General features: G+C 44.5%; 1 protein-coding gene across 21 annotated transcripts in view; it reads right to left on the bottom strand.

The window, feature by feature from the left end:
• The window catches only part of sox6 (SRY-box transcription factor 6), a 656,189-nt gene that overhangs the window by 476,224 nt on the left and 161,523 nt on the right, over positions 1 to 18,442 (bottom strand). For 20 of the 21 annotated variants that reach the window (XM_070899905.1, XM_070899904.1, XM_070899902.1 and 17 more), the window contains one exon: positions 561 to 593. The exons of the other annotated variant lie outside the window; for it this stretch is intronic. The gene's annotated coding sequence lies outside the window, so the exon portion shown is untranslated. The remainder of the gene's footprint in view (positions 1 to 560; positions 594 to 18,442) is intronic. 21 annotated transcript variants of the gene reach the window in all.

The following is an 18,442-nucleotide window of genomic DNA, read 5'->3' as shown; positions in this document are numbered from 1 at the left end:
AGAAAGAGCAAGTTTAAAAAAAAAAGGCCCCTTTAACCTCTTTGAACAGTGAACTGAGAGTCTCTTTGGGTGAGTCCACCTGGTAAAGCTGTGATATTTGTTTTCTGACAAGCCAGTACCTTTCATTCAGCTGAAAATCACAGAAGACAAAGTATTGTTGTAAGAAGCAGTGACCTTTGGTGTCCTTGGAGCCTGCCGTGACCTTTCATCTCAGTTATCCCCAGTGGTCTCCTCTAACAGCTCTAAAACTCCATCCTGCTAGGCTGAATTCCAATTCCTCATAAAGCCCTTTCCTCTCAAAACAAAACCAATTTCTGCACCAAGGTGGGCGAGAAACACAAGTGCATTGTTCTGTGCAGATGGAAAGTGGGAGTTACCACAGCAACTGGCCTAATCCCCTCTTTTTACCACCTTTTAACCAGCCAATCAAGTACACTACCTTTTAAATTATGTGCTTGAATACCAGTGGCCTATCTGGATGCTTTAATTAGCTGTGATTTTTTTTTGTGCAACACATACAACATGATGGGCTAATCGAAATTTGCAAAATAATGACGTACCTCCACAAAATATTCCTCCTCCCGAGGCCCAGTCTAAGGAGAGAGAGAAAAAAACAATAATGAGACCATTATTAAGAGAGGGCATTAAAATGCTGGTCTACCATTAAACACAGAACTTAATTGTTCTGGCCTTGTCCACACAATCAACAACCTATTGTTTAACAGTTGAAAAAATAAACGATTGGAGAATGGGTGCCATAATGATCAGTCTGTGCTGCCATACACGTACCATCCAGAACTGTCAACAGAGGCTATTACAGAATTTCTCGGCAGATAGTCACTTTTTTGTCCGAAAAGGTAATTTAAACAGCAATGTCTGGGAGCTGCTAAAACAAGCCTTTGTTTGTTGTTTTATAATTGTTCAGAAACAGCTAAGAGAGAAGAAGAGAGAATAAAAACGAGAGAAAGGGAGACAGAGAAAGAGAGGGAGGGGGTAAGTCATTTCTGCATCACGGTGTTATCAATGGGATATGCCGCATATTCCCACCGTTGATGACACTCTATAATATAGAGAACTGGAGCCACAGAGAACTCGCAGTATTTGAGACCCAGATTTCTGCGGCTTTTGTGATCTGTTGTTGGAGTTCCTCATACAACTAGATTCCCTCTTTTTTTAGCTATGGGAATTGAAATTTCCATTAGGTCTTGATTGAAGAAAGCAGGAAATAAATGAAATGTGGCAGAGCAGTGTACAGATGTCACTGATCCCTGTTTGAGGACCATGACACAACATCTCTGATTACCACATCAAATATCAAGAAAGAGGCAGAAGTAAAGGGGTACAGCGAGGGAGCGAGCGATAAAGAGGCAGAAAGTATTAAGTGGACCTCCCTTGTTGTCATGAATCCACAACATGCTTCATTTATCTTCATCTAGTTAAGCAAAATTAATTAAGCATCTGACTGTTACACACTTTCCCTTTTTATTACATCAAATAATGTCAGATATCTTGGGGGGGAATGAGAGAAGTAGAAAACCTCTTGCTACCGAGATTTATTCAGCATCTACCTGAAAAACAGATATCCCGTCTTAAGTATTTTTACACCATATCTGAAGATATGACAGCTGACAAGGTTTGAATTTTTCTTTATTAATAAAAAGTGTTTCCTCAGATTAATTGCCATTCTCCTCTACATTTAGTTATAATTATTAAGTGGTAGAAATAAGGTTTTTGATTTTGAAAATCACCCAAATGCTTACAGGGAACACAAAGCTCAGTTTTTAAAACGACCCCCCCCCCGCCGGCAACGCACCATCCCCCCACTCCACCCCCCGCTCCCCTTTACCCTTCTGAAGGTCAGCGGCGAGGTATAGTTCCATGGGCCACGTGACTCTCTAGTAACTCACTCATAGGGTCGCTCTTTACAATACATGCCTACAACATGAGTGGAGGGCTATTCAACTGTGAAAAGCATCGCAGGCAAACTCAATCCTGTCCACAAACAGCATCTGCATGTGTTTCCAGTAAAGGTCAATGGTTAGCAATCATAAGTGGGAATGTTGGCCAATTTTTTTCTTCCCGTCATCTGGTGACACAAACAATTGTTCCAGCATCCCCACTGCTCCCTCCAGCTGAGGCCTTCATGCTTACATCTCTATTACGGTGATATTCAAATCTAGAGTTACCAGAAAAACAGAAATGTGTGCATTTATCGACATAGACACCTATGTTATAGGATATTCTACACACTCTGTGTGTATTTGGTAATTAAGGAGTGACTGAGGGTGATAAATAGTTCTACCAAACTGCAGAATTTATCAATCCTATTATCCTGATTCCAATGTGAATGCACATTTGAAAAATACATAAACGCCTCAAGGAGACAACATTCCCTTCTTTGCTCTCCAGTTGAAGACGCGGCACAAATCAAAACTACACAGCCTGCTTTATCGACAGAATTTCTGTTTAAAAAGTTACTTCAGCATTCTTGAAAGGACAGAGGCGATATATTGGGATACTTTGACATGCATCGGAGCAGGCAAACAAAAGGGAGACTGTCCTTTTACTATAATCACATTGTCTTGCGAGATGCTTCTCCACTCAAAGCACACAATTCTTTCTAAAGCTTTTCCTTATTTGTAACACGTCCTCTTTATTAAATTAGCACAAAGGTCCTGAAATTCCAGGCCAGACCAAGGATGGAGAGCCTGCAAGCCAGAACTTGGGGCAGAACCTAGTTCCGCTGGGATTCCACCCCATTTTGTTTCTGCTTGCAGGCATTTCTGGCAGGGGGGGGGTCATAGATGGATCTTCTGCTGGCCTCCCCAACATCAAAGGGAATATGTCGGCCAGCAATCTCAGGCTTTCCCCACAAATCTTATACCCTCATTGCGCAACAGTGAAGCTCATGCCAGCTGAGAACTGCTTTGAGTCCTGCTAACGTTTATAACAAGGCCCCAAAATTGACTAAGGAAAGCAGTTTACAGCCAATAAAGTATTTCTGAATTGTTGTCTATGTGGGGAGGACAGACACACCAATGTTAGCGTCCTCGACCAGGCCAACATTCCCAGCATTGAAGCACTGACCACACTTGATCAATTTTTCTGGGCAGGCCACATTGTCCGCATGCCAGACACGAGACTCCCAAAGCAAGCGCTCTAGTCGGAACTCCTCCACGGCAAACGAGCCAAAGGTAGGCAGAGGAAACGTTACAGGGACCACCCTCAAAGCCTCCCTGATAAAGTGCAACATCCCCACTGACACCTGGGAGTCACTGGCCAACAAGTGGAGGAAGTGCATCCGGGAGGGCGCTGAGCACCTTGAGTTTCATCGCCGAGAGCATGCAGAAATCAAGCGCAGGCAGCGGAAAGAGCGTGCGGCAAACCTGTCCCACCCACCCTTTCCCTCAATGACTATCTGTCCCACCTGCGACAGGGACTGTGGTTCTCGTATTGGACTGTTCAGCCACCTAAGGACTCATCTTAAGAGTGGAAGTAAGTCTTCCTCGATTCCAAGGGACTGCCGATGTTGATGATGGTGTGGGAGCCACGACACCTAATTTGCACATAGCAAGGTCTCACAAACAGGAATGAGATAATGACCACATAATCTGTTTTAGTGATGTGGGTTGAATGTTAAATGTTAGCCAGGGTGAAGTTCCTTGCTCTTTTTCGAAATAGTGCCATGGGATCTTTCACGTCCACCTAAGAGGGCAGGCAGAGCTCATGCGAAAGACAGAATGAAACATTAAACCAAGGGCCGCAGAAGGAAAACTTAGGTGTACTTCAAGAGATGGCCCCCTGCAGCCCCTCCCACCACCCACCTGGTGTCAGCTAGCGGCCTCCGGGCCGTGCGATTTTCGGCTGCTTTCCGCCAAATTCCCACCAGATCCAGGTGGAAAGTAGGCAGGTGGGTTAACTAAGGTCTGGGAGTTAAAATACCCCGGCTTCATTCTAGAGCTTTAATCTCACACCACTACCCACCGCCCAAAACATCTTTCAAGAATTAGGGCAGATGTCTCTGGGAGTCAATGTTTCAAGGGGATCAAGTCATTATTTGCAGTGTCACAGGAGCGGGGGCATAAGGAACAACTCTCGGGGGACAGTCCATTTTTTTTTTACATAATTTAATGTAGAAGCAAATTAAATAGGAAAGGGGTGGAGGCCAAAACTAGCTCAGGATAGGGGAGACTCTTCCAAGACCTGGGGGATAGATGGCTCCTCCTGCCATAGGCTGTGTCAATATTTCAATAGGGTCCTTGGAAGGGTGTCCTGAAGAGTGTATCAATATTCATAGGAGGTCCCTGGGAGTACCTCAGATTTTCACGGGTTTGCTGCGAAAATGGTCATATTTACAGAGGGTCCTCGGGATTGGTCCCGATATTTTCAGAAGGCCCTCAAGATCGTATCGATTTTAGCAGGGGGTCCCAGAAGTTTGTCGATGCTTTCAGGGCCTCTCTGGGAATTAATCAATATTTCTTCATGATAGGAACAGGGGTTATCCACAGAGAAAGGTTTGAAAAACACTGCTTTAAGTATTCAAACTACTGAAGTATCATCATTGTTGAACATATTCAGACTCTGTTCATTTGTGAACTTTCTCTTTAAATTAAATACATCGGGGACAAACAACGTCCTGGTAAAACATCATGGATTTCTTTTCAATAAAACCACATTTTCCAGTTGTCCACAGGACCACATGTATTTTATCACAAACATTGCAGCTGTGTTTCAGGTTGTAACCTGTTGCACAATTTCCAGAGATATTGGTCTTCAGGCAGTGACCACAGTTCATACCAGAATCTGAAACTTTTGATTGTGTGGTACTCTCATAACACACTCCCAATCCAGCTTTATTTATCATGCATATACAGGGGAAAAAGCAACAAAAATAAGTGAAATAGCCATCCTTTAAGCACAGAGAACCCAAGAGCCTTTTACGTGCTAAATTAAAAGCTAAACAAGAGGATGCAAAAAAAAAACAATTAAGTGAAATCTCGGTTTAATCTAGGTCTGATCATCCAGTCTTTCCCACTCCAATCATAGCCTTGTGTGTGAGATCTTTCTGCCGGCATTTCTCATTTAATTAAAGCAGACATTGACAGAAGGACATGGATTAGGCCTGTAATGATGCATTTACTTAGATTAAACGGAGTCTCCTTTTGGAGTAATAGCTCAAACAAAGAACAAAAGGAAATTGTTATGAAACAGCCTTTTATCCCAGGCAAAGGTCACATTGTAAGGTTTTTAATTTTGTCAGCCTCTGTTAATCTGGTCTACACTGATGGAACACGAGAAGCGCATTTCAAAGCCAGTTATCATAATACAGCCATTAAACCTGCAAATTAAAATGTCTGATTTTACACAGGTTGCTTAGTTTCAAAACCTCTAATTAGCATGTGGCGCGGATTTTTTTTGTGAGGAGAGAGGGGCTGAGGGAAATGCTAATGACTTGCTGCCAGGTGACCATTACACTCTGTGTGTTAAAAAGGGAAATCTCTGAACCAAACTGCACACTTTAAAAGCTATGAATGTAAAGGGCTGCAGGAGGGGTCAAAACTAAAAATCATGGTTTAAATAGTATTAAAACACTCTACCTAAACGCACGCAGCATTCGAAATAAAGTAAATTAGTTGACGGCACAAATCATTACAAATGGGTATGATTTGGTGGCCATTACAGAAACGTGGTTGCAGGGTGGCCAAGACTGGGAATTAAACATACAGGGGTATCTGACAATTCGGAAAGGTAGACAAGAAGGGAAAGGAAGTGGGGTAGCTCTGTTAATAAAGGATGATATCAGGGCAGTTGTGAGAGACGATATTGGCTCTAATGAACAAAATGTTGAATCATTGTGGGTGGAGATTAGAGATAGTAAGGGGAAAAAGTCACTGGTGGGCGTAGTTTATAGCTTCACGGTGGGGCGGGCAATAATCAAGGGAATAATGGAGGCATGTGAAAAAGGAACGGCAGTAATCATGGGGGATTTTAACCTACATATCGATTGGTCAAACCAAATCGCACGGGGTAGCCTGGAGGAGGAATTCATAGAATGCATACGGGATTGTTTCTTAGAACAGTATGTAACAGAACCTACAAGGGAGCAAGCTATCTTAGATCTGGTCCTGTGTAATGAGACAGGAAAAATAAACGATCTCCTAGTAAAAGATCCTCTCGGAATGAGTGATCACAGTATGGTTGAATTTGTAATACAGATTGAGGGTGAGGAAGTAGTGTCTCAAACGAGAGTACTATGCTGAGACAAAGGGGACTACAGTGGGATGAGGGCAGAGTTGGCTAAAGTAGACTGGAAACACAGACTAAACGGTGGCACAATTGAGGAACAGTGGAGGACTTTCAAGTAGCTCTTCCATAGTGCTCAACAAAAATATATTCCAGTGAAAAAGAAGGGCGGTAAGAGAAGGAATAACCAGCTGTGGATAACCAAGGAAATAAAGGAGAGTATCAAATTAAAAACCAATGCGTATAAGGTGGCCAAGGTTAGTGGGAAACTAGCAGATTGGGAAAATTTTAAACGACAGCAAAGAATGACTAAGAAAGCAATAAAGAAAGGAAAGATAGATTTTGAAAGTAAACTTGCGCAAAACATAAAAACAGACCGTAAAAGCTTTTACAGATATATAAAACGGAAAAAGAGTGACTAAAGTAAATGTTGGTCCCTTAGAAGATGAGAAGGGGGATTTAATAATGGGAAATGTGGAAATGGCTGAGACCTTAAACAATTATTTTGCTTCGGTCTTCACGGTGGAAGACACAAAAACCATGCCAAAAATTGCTGGTCACAGGAATGTGGGAAGGAAGGATCTTGAGATAATCACGACCACAAGGGGGGTAGTACTGGACAGGCTAATGGGACTCAAGGTAGACAAGTCCCCTGGTCCTGATGAAATGCATCCTAGGGTATTAAAAGAGATGGGGGAAGTTATAGCAGATGCATTCGTTATAATCTACCAAAATTCTCTGGACTCTGGAGAGGTACCAGCGGATTGGAAAGCAGCTAATGTAATGCCTCTGTTTAAAAAAGGGGGCAGACAAAAGGCAGGTAACTATAGGCCGGTTAGTTTAACATCTGTAGTGGGGAAAATGCTTGAAGCTATCATTAAGGAAGAAATAGCGGGACATCGAGATAGGAATAGTGCAATCAAGCAGACGCAACATGGATTCATGAAAGGGAAATCATGTTTAACTAATTTACTGGAATTCTTTGAGGATATAACGAGCATGGTGGATAGAGGTGTACCGATGGATGAGGTGTATTTAGATTTCCAAAAGGCATTCGATAAGGTGCCACACAAAAGGTTACTGCAGAAGATAAAGGTACACGGAGTCAGAGGAAATGTATTAGCATGGATAGAGAATTGGATGGCTAACAGAAAGCAGAGAGTCGGGATAAATGGGTCCTTTCGGGTTGGAAATCGGTGGTTAGTGGTGTGCCACAGGGATCGGTGCTGGGACCACAACTGTTTACAATATACATAGATGACCTGGAAGAGGGGACAGAGTGTAGTGTAACAAAATTTGCAGATGACACAAAGATTAGTGGGAAAGCGGGTTGTGTAGAGGACACAGAGAGGCTGCAAATAGATTTAGATAGGTTAAGCGAATGGGCTAAGGTTTGGCAGATGGAATACAATGTCGGAAAATGTGAGGTCATCCACCTTGGAAAAAAAAACAGTAAAAGGGAATATTATTTGAATGGGGAGAAATTACAACATGCTGCGGTGCAGAGGGACCTGGGGGTCCTTGTGCCTGAATCCCAAAAAGTTAGTTTGCAGGTGCAGCAGGTAATCAGGAAGGCGAATGGAATGTTGGCCTTCATTGCGAGAGGGATGGAGTACAAAAGCAGGGAGGTCCTTCTGCAACTGTACAGGGTATTGGTGAGGCCGCACCTGGAGTACTGCATGCAGTTTTGGTCACCTTTCTGAAGGAAGGATATACTAGCTTTGGAGGGGGTACAGAGATGATTCACTAGGCTGATTCCGGAGATGAGGGGGTTACCTTATGATGATAGATTGAGTAGATTGGGTCTTTACTCGTTGGAGTTCAGAAGGATGAGGGGTGATCTTATAGAAACATTTAAAATAATGAAAGGGATAGACAAGATAGAGGCAGAGAGGTTGTTTCCACTGGTCGGGGAGACTAGAACTAGGGGGCACAGCCTCAAAATACGGGGGAGCCAATTTAAAACCGAGTTGAGAAGGAATTTCTTCTCCCAGAGGGTTGTGAATCTGTGGAATTCTCTGCCCAAGGAAGCAGTTGAGGGTAGCTCATTGGGCCCAAGTTTCGAGCCGCGCCTAGAACGGCGCAGTCCCGACCTGGACGCCCGTTTTTCGCGCCACAAAGTGCGCCTAAAAAAACCCTCCAGATTCTCCACCTCGCTGCAGGTCCTCTGGCCCTCGGCGCAGCGCAGCACGAGCTGTGGGGGGGCGGAGCCAGGTCCCTGCGCTGAAAACAGTGCCGGGACCTCTGCACATGCGCGCTACAGTGGGCACGCAAGTGCAGTAGCTCCAGGCGCCCAAAACTGTGTGGGAGGGGCCCGAAGCACGCAGCCCCTAGCCCTGGCCCAATGGCCTCACTGGGGCTGCGTGAATAAGGCTCCTCCCACGGCCAGCTCCTGCTTCCTGCCGACCCGACTCGACTCCCGCTTCCTGCCCCCGGACCGGACCCGACCCGACACCCGCTCCCCCCACCCCCCCTGGGACCCGACCCGACACCCGCTCCCCCCCCCCCGCCCCTTTACCGGACCCGACACCCTCTCCCCTTCCCCCCCCCTTGCCCCCGGACCGGACCCGACACCCGCCTCCCCCGCCTCCGGACTGGATCCGACCTGACCTCCCTCCCCCCGACCTGACCTCCCTCCCTCCCACCACCCCCCCGACCCGACCCAACGCCACCTACCTGTAAATCTGGTGCTGGGGACGGGCCCTGCCCGAAGTCTCGGGCCCGGCCCGTTCAGCCTCCTCCCCCCTCCCCACCCAATCTCCCCCCCCCCAATCTCCCCCCCCCCAATCTCCCCTCCCCCCAATCTCCTTCCCCCCCCTACCAATCTCCTTTTCTCCCCCCCAATCTCCTCTCCCCCAATCTCCTTTCCCCCCCCAATCTCCTCCTCCCCCCCAATCTCCCCCCCCAATCTCCTCCCCCCATCTCCTTTCTCCCCCTTCTCCCCCCCCTCCCCTTCTCCCCCCTTCCCCCCTTCTCCCCATCCCTCCCCCTTCTCCCCCTTCCCTCCTCCTTCTCCCCCTTCCCTCCCTCTGCTTCCCCCCTCTCTCCCTCTACCCCCCTCCTCCCCCTCCCCTCGCTGTCAGAAACACAGACACTGACAGACAGAGAATGAGAGACACACAGACAGACAGAGAGATAGAGACACTGACAGAGACACACTGAGGGGGGCATCCCAGCACGTTGTTGGAGGGCTCCCGGTGCTGCAGTCGGTAAGTAGAAAATGTTTTATTTATTGATTTAAAAAAAAAATTATTTCTTATTAATTTTTTTTGATTGATTTATTGGTTGATTTATTGATGTATTTATCATTTATTATTGATGATGGCTCTTTATTTGTAAAACTGAAGTGTTTAATGTTTGTAAACTTCCTTTTAAACCCTCCCCCCGCATTCCCTACGCCTGATTTGTAACCTACGCCTGATTTTCTAAAGTGTAGACAAGGTTTTTTCGAGCGTACAAAAATCTTCACTTACTCCATTCTAAGTTAGTTTGGAGTAAGTTTTCACTGACGAAACTTTGAAAACAGGTGTAAGTGGCCGGACACGCCCCCTTTTGAAAGAAAAATTCTGTTCCAAAGTGAAACTGTTCGAACTGACTAGAACTGGAGCAAACTAAATGACGAGAATTCCGATTTCGGAGATACTCCGTTCTACGCCAGTTGCTCCTAAAAATCAGGAGCAAATCTTGTGGAAACTTGGGGCCATTGAATGTATTCAAATCACAGATAGATAGATTTTTAACCAATAAGGGAATTAAGGGTTACGGGGAGCGGGCGGGTAAGTGGAGCTGAGTCCACGGCCAGATCAGCCATGATCTTGTTGAATGGCGGAGCAGGCTCGAGGGGCTAGATGGCCTACTCCTGTTCCTAATTCTTATGTTCTTATATCACTGTTTCAATGTATTTCTGCCCTTTTTATTCTCCCTCCCTAATCATACTAACCAACATTTAACAGACCCCCCCCCCAAAAAAGGGGAGAAGAGACCAGGTGGAATCAAGGCAGGGGTGAAAGGTCATGTTCATGGGGAGGGATGGGCGAGAGGCTAGGCCATGTTCGAGGATGGGTGCATTAAAGGATGGAGGGAAAGGCACAGGCCGGCAGGGAGCGGGATGGGAAGGATTCTGATTGATGCAGGGAAAAGAGGAAGCGTAGGGAGGGTCTGGATGGAGGACAGGCCTGGGGTGGGTAGGGGGAGTTGTGTTAGGGGACAGACGAGCAGTGCTGGCTGAAGGGAAAGAGAGAAGTTTGTTAAATCAGGGCGAGGATGGAGAAAGCTTGTGTTTAGAGGGGGAAACAGGAGAACAGGCAGGGTCAAGGTGCGGGGGAGCGAACAAAGTTGCAATGGGGAGACAGAAAGGAGAGTGAGCAGGCAAGGTACGGTTGGGGGAAAGAGCTGGGTAGAGTCACAATGAAAGAACACAGAGAACAGCAATTGGCTCAGTAAAGCTGGCAAGATATTTATGATAGGCTGAATTTTTTATATTGAATTTCTTTTTCAAACACATCAGAGTGAAAACTACGACTGCTGAAATATATTGTGGCAGCTGGCTGCTGTCTTTGTTTCCACTACTTGTGGCACAGAAACTGCACACGTCTACAATTCAATAGGAACACCATTCCACAGGTCCCCAATGCCTTGGGAAGGGCACCACCCAGTGTGATACTGAGCTATACGGAGCAGGATCGCTTTCTGGATTGTGCTGAGTCAGTCGATCTCAGTCCGGCCAGTTGTGCGAGTGCTACAATTACTTCGGTGCCCGCTCTCTTAAGGCAGCAAAAGTCAGCCATGATTCACACTGCTGGCCATTGTCCACTGCCACCAAGCGCATAAGTGTGCACACCAGGTGACAACAGGATCAGAATCATCCGCAATAGCCCACAATGGTTGACTCGCCTGCCGACAGTCAATCTCTGGGCTCATTCAGAAAAAAGGAAAAATTTAGGAAAAGGACACTTACAGCCAGCCAGCACCCATGAAATTGTATACCAGCATGAGTCAGCACCTCCATGAGAGGAATTAAGAGCATAGAAGTGAGTGGGTATACATAAAAAAATGTATCTGGATTGGTTTTATATACTGATAGATTTCCACACAGTAAATAAAGTGCTAAACTCTTTACAAGGGTAGAAGTGTTATACCATGTAATCCACAAGTTATCATTAAGGTGCAATAGAAGTCTTTAAAGGCTACAGAGCCTAATTATTGTTCAGTAAACAGAGACACATGTTATACAGAATTTAATTGGAGTTTCTCCAGGAAACTTTGCAGATTATAATGTGCTTGTCAGGTTTAAGCTGCATGTGAGAAGTATACTTCAGAAGCACCTAGTTTATCAAGATTATTTTGCAATTGTAACAATGTATGACATCCGGAGTGTGACATCCGGAGCGTGACGCCTGGAGCATGACGCCCGGAGTGTGATGCCCGGAGTGTGAGGCCTGGAGTGTGAGCTTTGCATACCATTTTCGATATATAGCCAATCTCCCATGGTATTGCTCACAGCAAGGCAGATGAGGTGCTGCTTTGTGAGAGCCATTTTTGCCAGGCAATATACAATATTCTGATAAAGTAGAGTCCTTATCTCAAGGCAAAAAAGTCTGATTGTTGTTAAGAACATAATAGGAGCAGGAGTAGGCCATCTGGCCCCTCGAGCCTGCTCCACCATTTAATAAGATCATGGCTGATCAGATCATGGACTCAGCTCCACTTCCCTGCCCGCTTCCCAATAACCATTTATTCCCATATCGCTCAAAAATCTGTTTATCTCCGCCTTAAATATATTCAATGACCCAGCCTCCACAGCTCTCTGGGGCAGAGAATTCTATAGATTTACAACTAGCTGAGAGAAGAAATTCCTCCTCATCTCAGTTTTAAATGGGCGGACCCTTATTCTGAGACTATGTCCCCTAGTTTTGGTTTCCCCTATGAGTGGAAATATCCTCTCTGCATTCACCTTGTTGAGTCCCCTCATTATCTTATATGTTTCGATACGATCACCTCTCATTCTTCTGAACTCCAATGAGTATAGGCCCACCCTACTCAACCTATCTTCATAAGTCAACCCCCTCATCTCTGGAATCAACCCAGTGAACCTTCCTCTGAACAGCTTCCAATGCAAGTATATCCTTCCTTAAATATGGAGACCAAAACTGTACGCCGTACTCCAGGTGTGGTCTCACCAATACCCTGTACAGTTGTAGCAGGACTTCTCTGCTTTTATACTCTATCCCCCTTGAAATAAAGGCCAACATTCCATTTGCCTTCCTGATTACTAGCTGTACCTGCAGACTAACCTTTTGTGTTTCATGCACAAGGACCCCCAGGTCCCTCTGTACTGTAGCACTTTGCAATTTTTCTCCTTTAAATTATAATTTGCTTTACTATTTTTTCTGCCAAAGTGGATAACCTCACATTATACTCCATCTGCCAAATTTTTGCGCTCTCACTTAGCCTGTCTATATCCCTTTGTAGATTTTTTGTGTCCTCCTCACAATTTGCTTTCCCATCCATCTTTGTATCATCAGCAAACTTGGCTACATTACACTCAGTCCCTTCATCCAAGTCATTAATATAGAAGATAAATAGTTGAGGCCCCAGCACCGATCCCTGTGGCACCCCACTAGTTACTGTTTGCCAACCAGAAAATTACCCATTTATCCCGACTCTCTGTTTTCTGTTAGTTAGTCAATCCTCTATCCACGCTAATATATTACCCCTAACCCCGTGAAACTTTATCTTGAACAGTAACCTTTTATGTGACACCTTATCAAATGCCTTCTGGAAATCTAAATCAACCACATCGACTGGTTCCCCTTTATCCACCCTGCTCGTTACATCCTCAAAGAACTCCAGCAAATTTGTCAAACCTGATTTCCCTTTCATAAAATCATGCTGACTCTGCTTAAGTAAACAAAAGCTCAGATCACTTAAGAGTTCAATTGTTTTATGGTCAGGGAAATTTGCTAATTGTAAAGTGCCTGTTAGTTTTGGGCCTAGGTCAGGAGCGCCCAGCATTCAGTAATTGGTATTTATTCTCTTCTTTAATATTGGCTGTTTTGTATATGTAACAGAGTATGACACTTGGTACACACTGCTGTACAGTTTTTAATATATTACCAGTGGATCTCCTGTGGTATTGGTCATGGTGAATTGCATGATACGTTGTTTAGACTGACAGTAGTATTATACCATGTCTCACACAATGCTGTGTTTTAAGCTGGTTTGTCGTTTTATGGGTTACGCTTACAGTTATTGTTTTGGCTCCCTTCCCTTTTGACCAATGTCACAAGTCATCCTCCTGACTAAGAGGGCAGGCAAGTTACCACATTTGAGGCCACTGGGGATGTCACTCTTCATTTCAACACAAACGCTTCCTCACCAGCCAACAAACCACCTGAGATCAGGAAACTCATTTGTGAGAAATGATGTCTGCCAATCCACATCTTATCAGTCACTGAACTGCCATAACCATTGGATTTTGTTTTTTTTTAAGTGAAAATGAGCATATATACGCTGAAGTAACAGCTAGAATCTGAATCGATGAAACTGACTTGAAATTGACAGATACAAAATCGAGACATGCTCAGAAAAGTAACAGTGCAGCTCAAAGCAAATGAAGTTCTGTGTCAATATATGCACAGGGGACACCAAGCAGCCCACAATCCCCTCCACCGACGCCCCCCCCCCACCCACCACGCACATTGCCACCATTCTATTTCATCTTCTACCACCAGTAATAAATGTAAATAAAAGAAATTGGCCAGTGCTCTACGGTAAAGGTTAATTACACATTGGTAAAGGTTAATTACACAACGGTAAAGGTTAATTATGGTGCTTTTATTTTACGAGTGTGAAGCATCCGTAACTGACAGGTGATGAAATCATGCACAATGTCTTTCTGAGTGATCTAACCCCAGCAATCAGCTCCTAATGATGTCAGTTTGAGTTTGCCGTGTGTCACTTTGTGACTCTCTGCTGTTTGAAACATGGCACCATGCTGGGTCGAAACGAACAAGCCATTACTGGGCCCTGGATACAATGCAGCTGAGGCATTGCTTTGTGTGCATGGCACATAATTTTTGAGTTACACTGTGGCGAATCTTATACGGTGAAAATACCACCCTGGGCTTGAGAATATAGTCATGTCTTAAGAAACTAATCACTTTGATCAAGAATGTATTCCCAAACTGGTGAGGGGTTGGATTTTAAGCATTGTAGGAGCCTTGTTGTGTGGTAAATTATCTTGCAAGTTTAATTTGGAGTGATATGACTGATGGTGCAAATGACATAATCCTATCATTACTGTATCTGCTCTGAAAACATCTTGGGAGTAATTTTAACTTTAGATGATAGTGTAAAACATGAGATATTGGATCAGCTGCCCATTATGCACTATCTGTGGTGGGGTGAATAACGAGAGGCTGATCCGATACCATCACCCAAAGGCAAAATTACACACCTTGAATCTAACATAAAACATAAAACCATGTTACGCAAATAATTCCTGGTAGCCCACGTTGGTAGGTGTTGGAGCCAAGTATTCAGAATAGGTTGTTCCTGGCTCTTCCCGAAATTAAGCCCACTTGAACAGCAAGGGCCCGAACTTGGTGGCCTTACCGTCCGCTACCGGCGAGTTTTTTTGGGCAGTCTCCCCTCGGCGCCAGTTTCCACTAGGCCTCCCGCCAGCAGGAGGCGAGGACCGATGGGAACCGCGCGCTGACAGCGGCTAGTACGCAAAGTGCGTAAGTGTCCTCCCGCCCAGTGAGCTGACCGATTCCTCCGGGCGGCAGTCAGCGGCAGCAGCAGGGGGAAGGACTGCTGCGTGGAGGCAGGTCTAACCTCAACGGTAAATATGAAGACCTGCAAAAAAAATTAGTGAAGTTTTTTTTTGAGCGATTTATGTGGATGGGGTCTCCTGAAGGTCTTCCAGTGTTTTTTTTGTGTGTAAATTTTTATTTTTATGTTCTCCCCCCCTCCCTGGGCCCGACTCAATCCTCGGCGGTGCTTTGCCGAGGATTGCATTTGCCGGCGAGATTGGGAGCTCCCCCGCGCTGCCGCCCAGATTCACGACGCAAGTCCTTCTTTTGTCACCGGGCAGTCTTTCAAGGACTTTTTAAAAGAAACTCCCGCTCAATGTACCATCAGGTATCTCGCCGGTTCTTTGGGCAGCACTTGGGTGGAAATTAGCTTCCACCAAGTTCGGGCCCCAAGCCTTTAAACCCATTGTATAGATCAGATCACTTTAATCAAAGAGACAGCAGAAGGGAGAAAACTTCTTTCACTGAGAGCAAACTGCGAATTATATTTTAACATTACAGTATCTTGTTTGTTTCTCTTATTTCATTTTTGTGGTGTTAATGTAGAGAAACCCCTTTAGACTATTCTACTGCATGTGAACAGTCTAAAAGTCATAGAACCAATACCAATGTAGTCCTGATGGACATACAAATAGGGGCGGGGAAGAGCTCGTACCAAAGCAAAAATATTTTAAAAAATAATTCCAGTGAATTCTGCGGCCCGTTCAATGAGTAGGGAACTTCTGTCAGTATAAAAAATAAAAGCACAATAATCTGTACCAAGTGATGCTAATGGTAATATATTGATGGGTATGTTCTCTTGAATTCTACCCTTTTTTTTTGGAAAGATATTTTCTTTCTCCTCTTAACTCCCAGGCCCATTCCCAAGCATTTATTTTACTATTATTCCATTAGCTGTGCAATCTTAAGGGATGAAATCATTCTGTTATATTTGTAGCAATGCATTGATTGGAAATTCCTTTGTATCTTATTGTAAAGTATGTGTTAACCCATTTACTTTAAATGGTTAATGAATGCATCAAAATAGCACACGAAGGAACTTCACACCAATGCAGGAATACATTCATTGCAACTAATACTGAGTTCAATTTGCCCCATAAAGATCCTCAGATTTTACCTCTGGGAAAGCACCACACAATTTCCCCACCACACCCCCCAAATTATTTTCATCTCCACCCCAAGATAGATACGACAGTTGGCTGAACTCATCTTATTGGAGAATCATGAGTTACAACCCTACATAGAAACATAGAAGCATAGAAAATAGATGCAGGAGTAGGCCATTCGGCCCTTTGAGCCTGCACCACCATTTAATATGATCATGGCTGATCATACAGCTTCAGTACCCCAATTCCTGCTTTCTCTCCATACCTCTTGATCTCTTTAGCCGTAAGGGCCACATCTAACTCCCTTTTGAATATATCTAACAAACTGGCCTCAACAACTTTCTGTGGTAGGGAATTCCAGAGGTTCATAATTTCTGAGTAAAGAAGTTTAGAAACATAGAAACATAGAAAATGGCTGCAGTAGTAGGCCATTCGGCCCTTCGGGCCTGCACCGCCATTCAATGAGTTCATGGCTGAACATGTAACTTCAGTACCCTATTCCTGCTTTCTCGCCATACCCCTTGATCCCCCGAGTAGTAAGGACTACATCTAACTCCTTTTTGAATATATTTAGTGAATTGGCCTCAACAACTTTCTGTGGTAGAGAATTCCACAGGTTCACCACTCTCTCCTCATCTTGGTCCTAAATGGCTTACCCCTTATCCTCAGACTGTGGCCCCTGGTTCTGGACTTCCCCAACATTGGGAACATTCTTCCTGCATCTAACCTGTCTAAACCTGTCAGAATTTTAAACGTTTCTATGAGATCCCCTCTCATTCTTCTGAACTCCAGTGAATACAAGCCCTGTTGATCCAGTCTTTCTTGATATGTCAGTCCCGCCATCCCAGGAATCAGTCTGGTGAACCTTCGCTGCACTCCCTCAATAGCAAGAATGTCCTTCCTCAAGTTAGGAGACCAAAACTGTACACAATACTCCAGGTGTGGCCTCACCAAGGCCCTGTACAACTGTAGTAACACCTCCTTGCCCCTGTACTCAAATCCCCTCGCTATGAAGGCCAACATGCCATTTGCTTTCTTAACCGCCTGCTGTACCTGCATGCCAACCTTCAATGACTGATGTACCATGACACCCAGGTCTCGTAGCACCTCCCCTTTTCCTAATCTGTCACCATTCAGATAATAGTCTGTCTCTCTGTTTTTACCACCAAAGTGGATAACCTCACATTTATCCACATTATACTTCATCTGCCATGCATTTGCCCACTCACCTAACCTATCCAAGTCACTCTGCAGCCTCATAGCACCTTCCTCGCGGCTCATCTCGGTCCTAAATGGCTTACCCCTTATCCTTAGACTGTGAGCCCTGGTTCTGGACTTCCCTGATATTGGGAACTTTATTCTTCCTGCATCTAACCTGTCCAGTCCCGTCAGAATTTTATATGTTTCTATGAAATGCCCTCTCATTCTAAATTCCAATGAATATAAGCTGACATAACATCATTCCATATTCCACCATCCAAGTCGACTGATTTAATCTCCAATAAGGCCTAATTAATAGGGGATCAATGAGCCCCTAGCACTAAAATGATGGAAAACATCTGCTTATATCGGCATTGGTATTATTGCTCAGTTCCTAATTCAGTGCCAAAGAGAATTTTACATCGGCAGCAATTTTCAGTAACAACAGGAGCATAGTACTGCACCTAAAAGCCACAATAGGTTGGCAGTGTTTAAAGGATGAAGGAAACCATTGTTTATTATGATTTGTTTAAAGGGAAAGATGGAATGAATCCCCCCTCCTCAAACTTTACACACGAGAGAAACTCAACCACGCCATCATTTCCACATGTTGTCTTTACCCACTCAGAAGGGGACCCCACCTGAGCTCATACACAATCACCAATTGAATTAAAACGTTGCCACACATGTGACCTTCAAAAAAAAACAAGGAAAGGGTCAAGATTAATTGAGCTCAACCTGTTTTCAAAAGATTTTTTTTTTAAAAAGGTCATTTTCCAGCCTGTGGATAAAGCGACATGATTCATATTATTGACTGTCAGAATTACAATGTTAGGCTTGTGCTGGGTCTGTTAATAGGATATTGTTATGAAAAGGCCATGTCTGCTTGGTATTTGATGCCGAAATGTCCGATATTTGTCATTTAAAGAGAAAATCATCACTTTTTTCCGTCTTGGTTAATTTGCACCGTGTCCACCTGGTGTTTAATCCAATAAATCCCCTGGGAGAACAGACACACAAACATTAGCATCCTCATCCAGGCCAACATCCCCAGCATTGAAGCACTGACCACACTTG

Source organism: Pristiophorus japonicus, chromosome 14 (genome assembly GCF_044704955.1).
Source record: "Pristiophorus japonicus isolate sPriJap1 chromosome 14, sPriJap1.hap1, whole genome shotgun sequence".
Taxonomy (NCBI): Eukaryota; Metazoa; Chordata; class Chondrichthyes; family Pristiophoridae; genus Pristiophorus; species Pristiophorus japonicus.
This window is presented reverse-complemented; position numbering and strand designations above follow the sequence as displayed.